The following is an 11,656-nucleotide window of genomic DNA, read 5'->3' as shown; positions in this document are numbered from 1 at the left end:
TTTTATATTTTCCTTCTTCTTTTTCAATATACTTTTTATTTTGAGATTTATACCTGTTCTTTCAATACCACAGGAAAAACTTGAATGAAACGACAGGTAAAGTGGAAGATAAAAAAAAAATAGAAAAAATAAGAGAAAAAAATAATACCGGTCTTTTTTTTTTAAATTCTCATTTAAATTTGTTTTTTTTTTCTCTGATTCACAGCTAAATATTTACAGTTCAATACGATTGGTTATGATCACAGTAAGTTATTTGTTAATTTATTCGTATTAGAACAAGTTAATTTACTTAAGGTTATTTTAATCATATATAAGTAATAGAAATAAAGTATAACGTGTTAAACTTATGAGGAGCAGCTCAAAATTGTTGCGATTAATATAGAATTAGAGATATTCATAAATATTTTTATGTAATTCAATTATTAACTACAATTTTTGAAAATTTATACAAAATTCTTATATAGTCAAAATAGTGATGTCACGCTAGTGTTACTTGTCAAATGAAACCAACTATGGAACAGAGCTAAAATGCTGGTTTTTATTTTAGTTATTTTTGTTTTGAGATCATAGATCAACTTATAAGAAAATATTATACTGTTACTATGTACATACATATATACAAAATCCTTTTATTTTGCTCTCTTACAAATTTTTTTATTATTATTAGATTTTTTTTTTCTAGTTGTATGTATATACATTTATATATATATATCTGTATACATGTTATCATATTTATAGTTTTGTAAGAGCTTTGGAAAAAAAACGACTCTCACTGCGAGTATTTTGTTTTTTTGTTTTAGTTTTTGTTGATGTTATACAATTAAAATGTATTTTGTATATAGGGTGCTTCCATTCTGAATATATTATTTTAAAAAGAGAAATTATAGAAAATAAATAATAACATATACTGTAATTTAAAATTTGATGATTAATAGGGCGTTAGGTAGGAAACTTAATAATATTTTTATGCAATATCTTCATATTGCTTTCGTGAGGTCCGTATGCATGTCAGGTCTGGGCTCCGCTTCAGATCGTATTGAGGCTGTGCAGAAAAGGCGTTGTCTTCGTTTTATTCCTCGTGTTATGGATTGGTCAGATAAGTTTTTGTTTCCCCCTTATAAAAGTAGGTTTCAGCTTTTGGATTTAAAGTCGCTTCGTTGTAATAGGATGGTCTCTGATATAGTTTTCATTTATCAATTTGTGGTGGGTAATGTGGTTTCGCCGGTTTTATTGGGTAAAATTTCTTACTGGGAGAGTCCAGGTAATTTAAGATTGGTCAAGCTTTTCAATGTTCCGTTTTATAGTACGGACTATAGGATGTATGACCCAAAAACGTTGCAATGATGTTACGCGAAACATACAGTAACCTAACGCTTTCTAGGCACATAGCGAGCGTCCATACTATTAAAATGTTATAATAATAAGCCCTATAAAATATACCCTGTATTAAAAATCTTTTTTAATTAAAATATATACTTTTTCTCAATAATAATAACAAAAAAAAAAAAAACCAACTCAGACTTTTAAACATTTAAACTTTTTCAATTCTCAGCACTTTTTTTTTTTTCTGTTAGATTTCTTGTACAGGTTTTCCTTCACATAAAATTTATACACATTTTCAAACCAACAACAAAATGATTCGACCGACCGCAGTGGTTATTTTCTTATTACGAGTATTCTAGTTTAACAAAAAAAAAATATAAAATAAAAATAAAATTAACCAATGCACTAAAAATAATGTTTTAAGAAAAAAACAAAACAAAAACAAAAGAAACTAAAAGAAATGAGTAAAAAAAGTATTGGAGTAAGTATAAAGAGCAATATTCAATACATTCACATATACATACATAATATTACTTTAAGCTACTATCACTAGGTATATAATGCAGCAGCAGGAGCGCAACTAACTTTTTTAAAATTATTACTGTATATTTATACACACTTACATATTTTAAATTTATACAAACATACCTATTATATATATATATATATATATATATATATGTTGATATATGTTTAAATTGACGTAAACTGCATGCTTATATGCATGTGTATATGAATTTGAGCGATTGAGTACTCGTATAATATTTATGATAAAAAGAATGATATAAGAAAATGAAAGAAATAACAACAACAACAATAACAACAACAACAACAAAGTATACAGCGATGTAATGATCACCGTTTATGTTTTTCTTTCTTCTACATACTTTTTTTGTTTCTTTTATATTATTTTTCTTGTTTTATTTTTAAGTCTTAAAAAAAATTGTATTTAGAGGAGCCTAAAGGTAAATTATATCTTTTGGATACATTTTAGTTAGAGATTGTACGCGAACAGATTCAAAACAAAACTCTTGTTACTCTTTTTTTTTTTTTGTTTGCTTATATGTTTTTCTGTTCAAATTTTTAATTAAAGAAAGAAAAAAAAAAATAGAATTTCTTTTTGAAATTTCCTTTTTAAATTTCACATGATTTAAATTTGTTTATAGTTGTGTTTTACTTTGCTTTTTGTTAATTTTAAATTAAATTTCTAATTATTTATTCAAGGATTGAATATTATTGGAATCAGTACGAAATTAATTCAAAAACAAAAATTTGTAAAAAAATTTATGTGAATTACAATATCAAATATACTTTTACACAAATTACTTAAGATTTATGTATTTTATCAGAAAATTTAATATCGCAGAAAAATTAAATTCAAGTTTTTTAATTGGAAACTATAAAATTTCTTTAAATTTACAAAATATAAAAAGTAGTTTTTAATTGAATTTGAACAAATATTGTGAATTTTTTTTTTTTCAAAAAAAAAGAGAATGTTTAATAAGTTTTAAAGGTGATTATAATGTTATAATTAAATTGTTCGAAATTTGATTAGAAAAATTTTTAAAATATAATTTATATATAATACTCTTATATAATTTATTGAATTTTAATTATTAATATACTTCAAAAATAATGTCAACATTAAAAATTTTTAATTCACAATAAAAGCTAAAAAAATATTTAGAAAAAGTGGAATTTGTTTTTTTGTTTATTTTGCTCCTAAAATAAATAAAAAATATTTTATTACTCTTAAACTTAAAATTAATTTATTAAAATTTGCAATATAATTTTCTATATATATTTACTGTGAATATTTTTTTTTATTATTATTATTATTTTTTATTTTATAACCAATTTGCCAGAAAGAAATGAAAAAAAAAATTAAGGCAAAATTTGGAATATTCAAATTTTTGTTTTTTTTTTCCACAATTCCAAATTTGTGTTTATATACAAGTAATAAATTTTTAGTAAACAAAAGATGATGAAAAAATAAATAAAAAAACAAATAAAATAAAAAAATACTGGTTAAGATATAAAAAAAAAAAAATAAAGCTGAAAGTTGATTTTTTCTTAAATAAAAAATTTTTTTCTACTACGTGGTTTAAAATTAAAAAATTTTTATATTTACTTTATTATTATTTAAGTTATGTACAAAAAAAAAAATTTTGCTATTAATAAAGCAAAAAGTGATTCAGCTTAAAAAATTCTTGTTATGATTTTTTAATTTTTTTTTTTTCATTTATTTTCTTTATATGTATAACATTATAATAATATGTAAATAAATCTTATTTAAATTTATGTAGTGATTTTATATATTTACATATATATATATGTCATTTTATTATGTATTTATTATGTAATATACATAAATATTTGATAATATACATACATGCAAACACATAGCAATATATACATATAAAATGTCTCTCTAAATGTTATACTAATAATTAAAAAACAAAATAATTAACATAAAAGTTATAAGTACATAATAGAAATGTGTATATGTTAACTGTGTCTTTAGTACTGTCATAATAATACGAAATACTTATATGTGTATAAAATAAATATATTATTCTTATTCTATTATATTATGATTTAATTATTTCAATACCACACTACTGGTATACTAAAAAATAATATATAAAATAACAGTAATAAATTTTGTTAGTATAAAATAATTATTGTTATTTTATTTTTTTATAATTTATGATTATTTTTCATGAATGCATATTATGATTGTATGTATATAAGAAATATTTTATAATATAAGTACAGGCATATATACATACATATATGAAATTGTTATACACAAAATATTATGATATTATATAAAATGTTATAATTTCTATAACAATTTAAATATGAATTCAAATTTATTTATTATAATAAACATTATTAGAAATTGGCTATATAATGTGTATTTCATGCACATGGGGCTCAAAACTTAAAGTTTAATAGATTTTGTAATGTTGCTGTGAAGTCATTTAAAATTTATTGTCTCGTTAATTAATTATAAAATTATTTTCATTAAGTTTGAAATAATATAATTAGTGCTGTCTAGATTTTAAAACAAATTGGAAATTTTATAATGTAACATAAGAATGGATAAATGATAAACCGGAGTGAAATAGACCTACATATGTAGGTCTTTTTGATTATATTGTATAAGACTGGGTAACAAAATTAAATAATATTGTTCTCTTATAATTAAACTTAAAATAAAATCAAAAAATTTAAAGTAAAAAGCAATATTTAGTTTAGTTTTGTAATTTAGTAATAATTCTTATGTTTTGCAGATTGAAAAGTGAAAAAATTTGAAATATTTACTAGATTTAAATAAAAAATTCTGATAACATATTCGAATTAAAGAGGTAAAAAATCATTACTATTAAAATTTCTATTTAGATTTCTTTTTTAAAAAATATCTACCCAAATATGTGTGTTTAGCATATTTTAATGTTATTACTAATTATCAATACAACGTTTAGTTGTTTATTTTATAAGAATAACATAATAGAAATTCCTTCAAACAACTACACATTATATTGGTAATTAGTAGAATCTTTAGTGTAATAGGCACAATACCTTTTTATATATTTTTGTGATTGTTTGTTTTGAATAAAACATTGTATGCAGCAATGTATCTCATGTAAACGTCCCCTAGAAAGCCTTAGATCACTGGTTCGAGTCCATTAAATGTGCAAAATTATTGTTTGCACATTTTCTAACTCAAATTGAAATAGGAATAATATCAATACAATTTTTTTATCGATATTTGAAATTTAATCATAAATAGGTGTAAGTAAGAGAAATTTAGTATAATCAATAAAATTGCATTTTGTTAAATTAAGTCCGAAAACTATTATCAAACAATTTTAAATATTTCTTGTTAATAAATAATTTTCAAATCAAAATAATTATTATATAATTTTTATTGTGAAATTTTTTATTAATAAAATTAATATTAAAAGATTCAACAATTTTTAAGAAAATTTCTAAAATGTTAGTTTACATAATGGTTTTTCATTTTCTACATATTTTTTTTTAGTAAATTGTTATTACCCAACCCAAATTTTACAATTTGATTTTTTGAAAAATTTCTTTCATAAATATTATTTAAAATTGTCAAATTATATTTAATTAAATATGATGATAAAATTGTTTAGTTTAAAATTGTTTAGTTATTATATGAGAAAAAGTGATGTCCCATACCATAGGTACATGACTTTTTATTTTTCATTAAATACATAAATACAGACATACATATGAAAAATAATTAAGGTTGGATAATAAGGAATAAATACAATTTATTATAAAATGTATTTTGGTGACAATTTTCTCAAATTTTACTCTTTTTGATTATACAAAAATATTTTTACGTCATAACCACAAAGTTCACAATAGTGAAATTTACAATATTTTATTTTCATTTTTAAAAAATTAATTATTGAAATTTTTCATTTAAAATCTTTTTCTTAACAAATAATTGCGATAACAATTATTTAATTAAATTGACAAATAATTATGTTTTTTTTCTTTTTCTTAAAATAGGAAAATTATGCTTGGAAAAGTAAAATTTAATTTGAATAAATTTTAATTTTCTTTTTATAATTACGAATAATGTTTACCACTTGTAACTCTATAATATTTATAGAAAATAATTAAATTTAATTATTGAAATAACAAAAAGAAAATATTTAACATTTTTAACAAAAAAAAATTAAAATAAAAGGTACTTTAAATGCTTATTTCAGAATTAATTTCTCAAAGTGTGGTCTCTTTGTGTCTTCAAGAAAAATGGAAATTTTTAAATTTCAAATAATTGCTTGTTGAAAAGAATAAGTTTCTTAATTTTTTCTCAAATAAAATTTCTTTACAAATTCTGAATATTATTTTTTCTACCGAGTCATTGAAATTAACATTTTTTTCATATTGAGGATTCGATTTAGTAAATAAAACATAACGGTAAACTGAAAATTTCATTAAAATATATGAAATAAAAATTCCCAGAATTCATTCCTTAAAATTAAAACTAAAATTGTATTTAAAATTAATTAAAAATTTTGAAAATACTGCAAAATTTATTTTGGTTTATGAATTAACTGAGCAAAAAAAAAATTAATATTTAATCTTCTGTATTAGTATGGTTGAAATCATAATTAAATTTCACAATTGAAGATTGTAGAAAATTAACCCACACTATTTAATTGTAGAATTTTAAAAGAAATATGTTTCTGATAAGAATAATTATTTTAAGTATATACCATATTCAAAATATTAATCAATATTTTATTGAAATAGCAAATTAAAATAAAACTTTTAAATTAATTAAAATTGCATATCGAATGGGGGTTGCAAAAATTTAAAGTAAATTATTCGAATTGTTGTTGTTTAGAAATAAATTTCCATTTTAAATAAATTTTTAATTTATTTGTTATTATATTAATATTATATTCATTTAGGAAACTGTTTAGGAAACTCAATTAAGTTTTCAATATTTTTTGACCACCTTTCATTTTTTTTTTTAAAATAATGAAAGCATCTGGTTTTAAACGTAAAAATATACAAAACTACTTTAAAAGAACACAATAAATTTCTCATATTCAAATATTGTTTTGCCAAAAATAGATTTAAAAAAAAATTTATGTGACACATAAAATTGTATAAAAAAAGAATTTTAGATAAGTTGGCTGTTTTTGCCAGAAAATCACAATTTTGTTTCCGGAATTGAGAAATATACAAAAAAAAAAAAAGAAAAACGAGAAATAAACTTAAGAAAAAGAATTTTTAAATTTCTTTTTTTCATTTTTGCCCATCTTAATTTGCAGTTATAAAATTAAAATAAAAATATAAAAATTCCCAAATATTATAAAAGTTGTTTTTAAATTTAAGTTGTTTTTAGAAGCAAACTACTTTTTTATTTTTGTAATAAAAAAATATTCGAAAAGCTTCAAAATTTTTAAAAATATTACACACTTACTTATATAAGTAAATATTTTTGTATATTAAATTTTCTATGGGCAATAATGTAAATGTGCTTATTTACATACATGTATACTAAATATAAACACATTAAGAGCATATAAAAAGTTTTCATGAATCATACTCGTACTGAAGACAAACAAAAAAATATTTAAGTCAGAACGTCATCTGTGGATTTCGTAATATTTTAAAAAATAAAAATGTAAAAAACTTTTTAGCTACTTAATATAAATTTATAATTTTAGTTTTAGTTTAAAATAAAATGGGTTTTTGTTAATTTTTGCAATAAATTAGAAAAATTATTGCACAACTTTTTGTTGTTTTGTTGAAAAAATAAAATTAAATTAGTAATTAAAGTAAATGATGTAATAATGATTTTGCTGTACTTTAATTATTATCGAAATTCCGTGTTGTAAAATTTTGTTTTAAATTTTTCCAATTGGTAAATAAGTAAATATTTTCTTACATGTTAGTATAATGTATATGTATATACATAGATAAAGGTCCGGTTTAAGTGTTCGGCGCAATCCAAAAAGTAAGCCCTTCTTCTCATAGCAAAGAACAATATGTAATTAGTATGCTACACAATAATCACTTTCCGGTAACTTTATAATGCTGAATACAAGATTAGTCATAGGATTAAAGCCTGGAAACTTTCAGCTTTTTCTTTTGCAATGTTTGTATAGAAGTTTATATTATCAAGTTAATTTCGCTGTAAATATAGAAAGAAAAAAAATTTTTAGAAAATATGTAATGGTAAAAATTGAAAAAAAAAATTTATATTTTATAATTTGGTATGTTTTTTAAGATTTCAATGGCGTCGCCATTTTACGGCGCCCAGCCGTAAAAAGCGTACTTTTTAATAGTATCTATCCGCTAGTGTAATGCATATACACATACAGAGTATTTCATATAGTAATGTATTAACAAATGTAAATATTCATGTGCAAGGAGAATGTAAATATTCATGTGCACTCTCGAAACTGATTTAGTAGCTAGGGGGTCTATAAGGAAAAAAAAATTTTCCTGACTTTATTGAAAATAGGCTATAAATTTAGCTATGTGAGACATAATGATACTTTTAAACATTTGCTGGAAAGCCGGTACAATAGCTATACAACATATCGTAATCCCAACTATTAGCTTTTTGTTTTGCATTGTTTGTACACATTAGCGAGTTAATTTTGCTGTAAATAGAAAGGAAAACATTTTTGAAAACATGTAATGAAAAAATTTAGGAAAAATTTTATTTCTTAAAACTTTATTATTTTTCTAAGTTTTCAACGACACCCCTGTTTTTTTTCCGCCCAGCAAATGCTTACTTTTCATATTTGGTAGAACCTTCGTTGATCGTAACCCTCCTAGTTACAGAGGGAGGAAATAGTAAATTCATAGAAAAAATTTACCAATTTTCAAATACTGGGCAATTTTCCTCTTCGACATCAAGTCTTTAATGAAACCATCAATACCATGATGAAAACAATCATACATTTTAAAATTGAGTAGAAATTTCAATTAAAATATTTAACAGCACTAAATTATATTTAATGTCAAATATTCAGTATAATTTCCAGTTATGGTAAAGTTTATGCATCGAAAATAAGTAGGTGATAAGAGTTAGTATATTCGTTCAAATTTTGCAGAGCATTAATTACAAAAAAAAATATAAAAATTAAATTATTTGAAATACGTACATAGTTACACAAACTTTGAAAACCCAAAAAAATTTAAAAATAAATTTAAATTAATGAATTTCTGGTTAAAAGTACAAATTATTTACCACTTCCCAATAATTTCATTTCACATTTAAATTTTAAATTTAAACTTCTAAAATTACCAAAAATGAATTTAATTTATTGACCTTCTCTAGAAAAAACATTGATCTACTATGTAATATTTTAATTAACGCTTAATTTATAAATATAAAATAAAGTGCAATAATATATTTCATAATTTTTTTTGCAAAATGTACTCATATTTTAATTAAGTTTTTATTAGCATATCGAAATTTAATTTAATAACGCGAAATTATTAAAATTTTAAATATAGAGGAATGTTTCATTTAGGTGCTTTTAGTTGTAATTTAATTTTAGAAATTAATTTTAATTGATTAAAAAAATTTTCTGCATAAAAACTTTATTTTCTAAAGTTAAAATTTTAGCAACATGGTAAAAGATTTAACATTGAAAATTTATTAAGACTTTTAAATTTGATATAATTAGTTTATTTTCAAAGAGTTTTTGTTTCCAAAATTTTAAATCAAATGATATTTGTAAGATAGCTTAATTGAATTTTTTTTGTTTCGAATTCCAGAAAGATGATAAAGAAAAAATTAATTGAGTTAAAAAAAAATGCCACACGTATAAAACACGCGGCTCTTAAAAGTCACCAACCGTGCTGCCAATTTCGAAATATCAATTTCAGTTTTGTTTTGATTTTTATAATTACATACTTTTAGGAGAAATTCCTATATTAATAAAATTTAAAAAAAAAAATATAATGAGGATTGAAATATAGACTTGTAACATTTTAAGTTCAGTAAAACTTAATTAAGGCATAACAGTTTGCTTCTTAGACGGCAACTAATGTTAATTTTTGGATTTTTTATGATGTAGAAGAAATGAAGTAACACCAAATTGTTAATTTCTTAAATTTATGTTATGAAATCTCGTAATCAGATAAATAAACAAGTATAGTTAAACAAATAAATAAAAATTTTTGGAAACTGTTTTAAAAGTTTTCGAAAAAATTTTCGGAAAACCAAAAATCAAACTACCTTAGTCTTCGATGTTATATAATGGGTAATTTTTGTAGACCTAAAACTAATTTTGCCTAAAGAAATAATTTGCTATTTAGAAAATTTTGTTAGCATAGACATAATAATAATGGTCTCCAAAAATTACCAATTATATGATATAGTCTCCAATGTTATATAATTGGAAATTTTTGGAGACCCAGAACAAATTCTACCTAAAGAAATAATTTGCTATTTAGAAAATTTTGTTAGCATACACAAAAATAAAAAATAAATTTCAAATTGTTTAAACTCTACACTGTATTTCCAATATATTATATTAATTATGTATGCACGAACGCACACATATCTATACAAGTAATACAACCTATATACTCATATAATTGACGCTCTAATTTTAAAATTGATTATTAAATTTTGAATGCATTATAAAAACCGCTGTGTAATATCAAAAATAATTATGAATTATTAAATATAGTAAAAAAAAAAATATTTAAAATATTTTTTTTTTTACCTTTTTATATATGTACAATTATTTGACCCGAAAACCTTAAATAGGTGCAACTCAAAATCATAAGTTCAATTTTGCTTTTTTACAATTTTTTTTATTTCTATAATTATTTATTCTCATTATTAAATTAAATTTAATTTTTAATATCATTAAAAGCGTATAAAAAAAAAAATAATAAAAAATTGAAAAAGTCAACAACCATACCAAAATCAGAAAATGAAAAATTTATTTTGTAATTTCATTCCTTTTATAATAAAATTGAAAAATTTGAAACTTCTTTTGAAAAGAAAAAATTTAAAGTGTATACAAAGGTAAAGCCCGGGAAAAAATTTTACGTCATTTTATATGCATGCACCTTATAGCCTATCGTAGCCTCACAGCAACCTTATTATAATTTTAATTACATTTGTATTTACTTTGGAGCTTTAATATTTTTTTTTTTGGTATATTAGATTCAAGTTTACTAATAAGGCCATAAATAATGCATTTGAATTGTAAGAGTTCACATACAATGTACGTGGTTAACTTTAATTGAATATTTAAAATATTTTTTCTTTTAATTATATAAAAAAATTTTTTTATCAAAAGAATTTTTTTAAGTTTGATAATTATTTTGTCATCTATCATTTTAAAAAAGCATTTGTAAAAATCAATTTAAATAAATTTGAATTCATATATTAAACCCTAAATTTTATTTATATTTGTATATTTGTCTATGTATGTGTGAACAATTTGCAAACTTTACCAAATTCACAAATAATTTTTTTTAATGTTAAGTATGAAATAAATGTGAATACTCGCACTTACCAGTACGAGTATTTGGTTCCATTTATAGTACATGAAATAAAATGAAAGAAGAAAAACAAAATAAAAAAAAAAAAATTAAGAAAAATTAAAAAAAAAATTTTCTTTTTTGTCTTTTGAAATTTTATTGTCAAAAAAACAGAAACATTAAAAAAACACAAAAATAAAGCAAAAAAAAAAAAAACAAAAGTGTCTCCAAAAATATCGTGATGCAATTGTTTCAAATCGAATTAAAATGAGTTTTTTTCTGCTGCTTTAAAAAAAAAAATTTTTTTTTG

At 21.1% G+C, this 11,656-nt stretch overlaps 1 protein-coding gene across 1 annotated transcript in view; it reads left to right on the top strand.

Annotated features, from left to right (window-relative positions):
• Window positions 1-208: 208 nt before the first annotated feature.
• The window catches only part of LOC129615825 (MATH and LRR domain-containing protein PFE0570w-like), a 165,538-nt gene continuing 154,090 nt past the window's right edge, over window positions 209-11,656 (top strand). The window contains exon 1 of the mRNA XM_055531206.1: window positions 209-244. The gene's annotated coding sequence lies outside the window, so the exon portion shown is untranslated. The remainder of the gene's footprint in view (window positions 245-11,656) is intronic.

Source organism: Condylostylus longicornis, unplaced genomic scaffold (assembly GCF_029603195.1).
Source record: "Condylostylus longicornis isolate FDR11 unplaced genomic scaffold, ASM2960319v2 ptg000148l, whole genome shotgun sequence".
NCBI classification, from domain to species: Eukaryota; Metazoa; Arthropoda; class Insecta; order Diptera; family Dolichopodidae; genus Condylostylus; species Condylostylus longicornis.
This window is presented reverse-complemented; position numbering and strand designations above follow the sequence as displayed.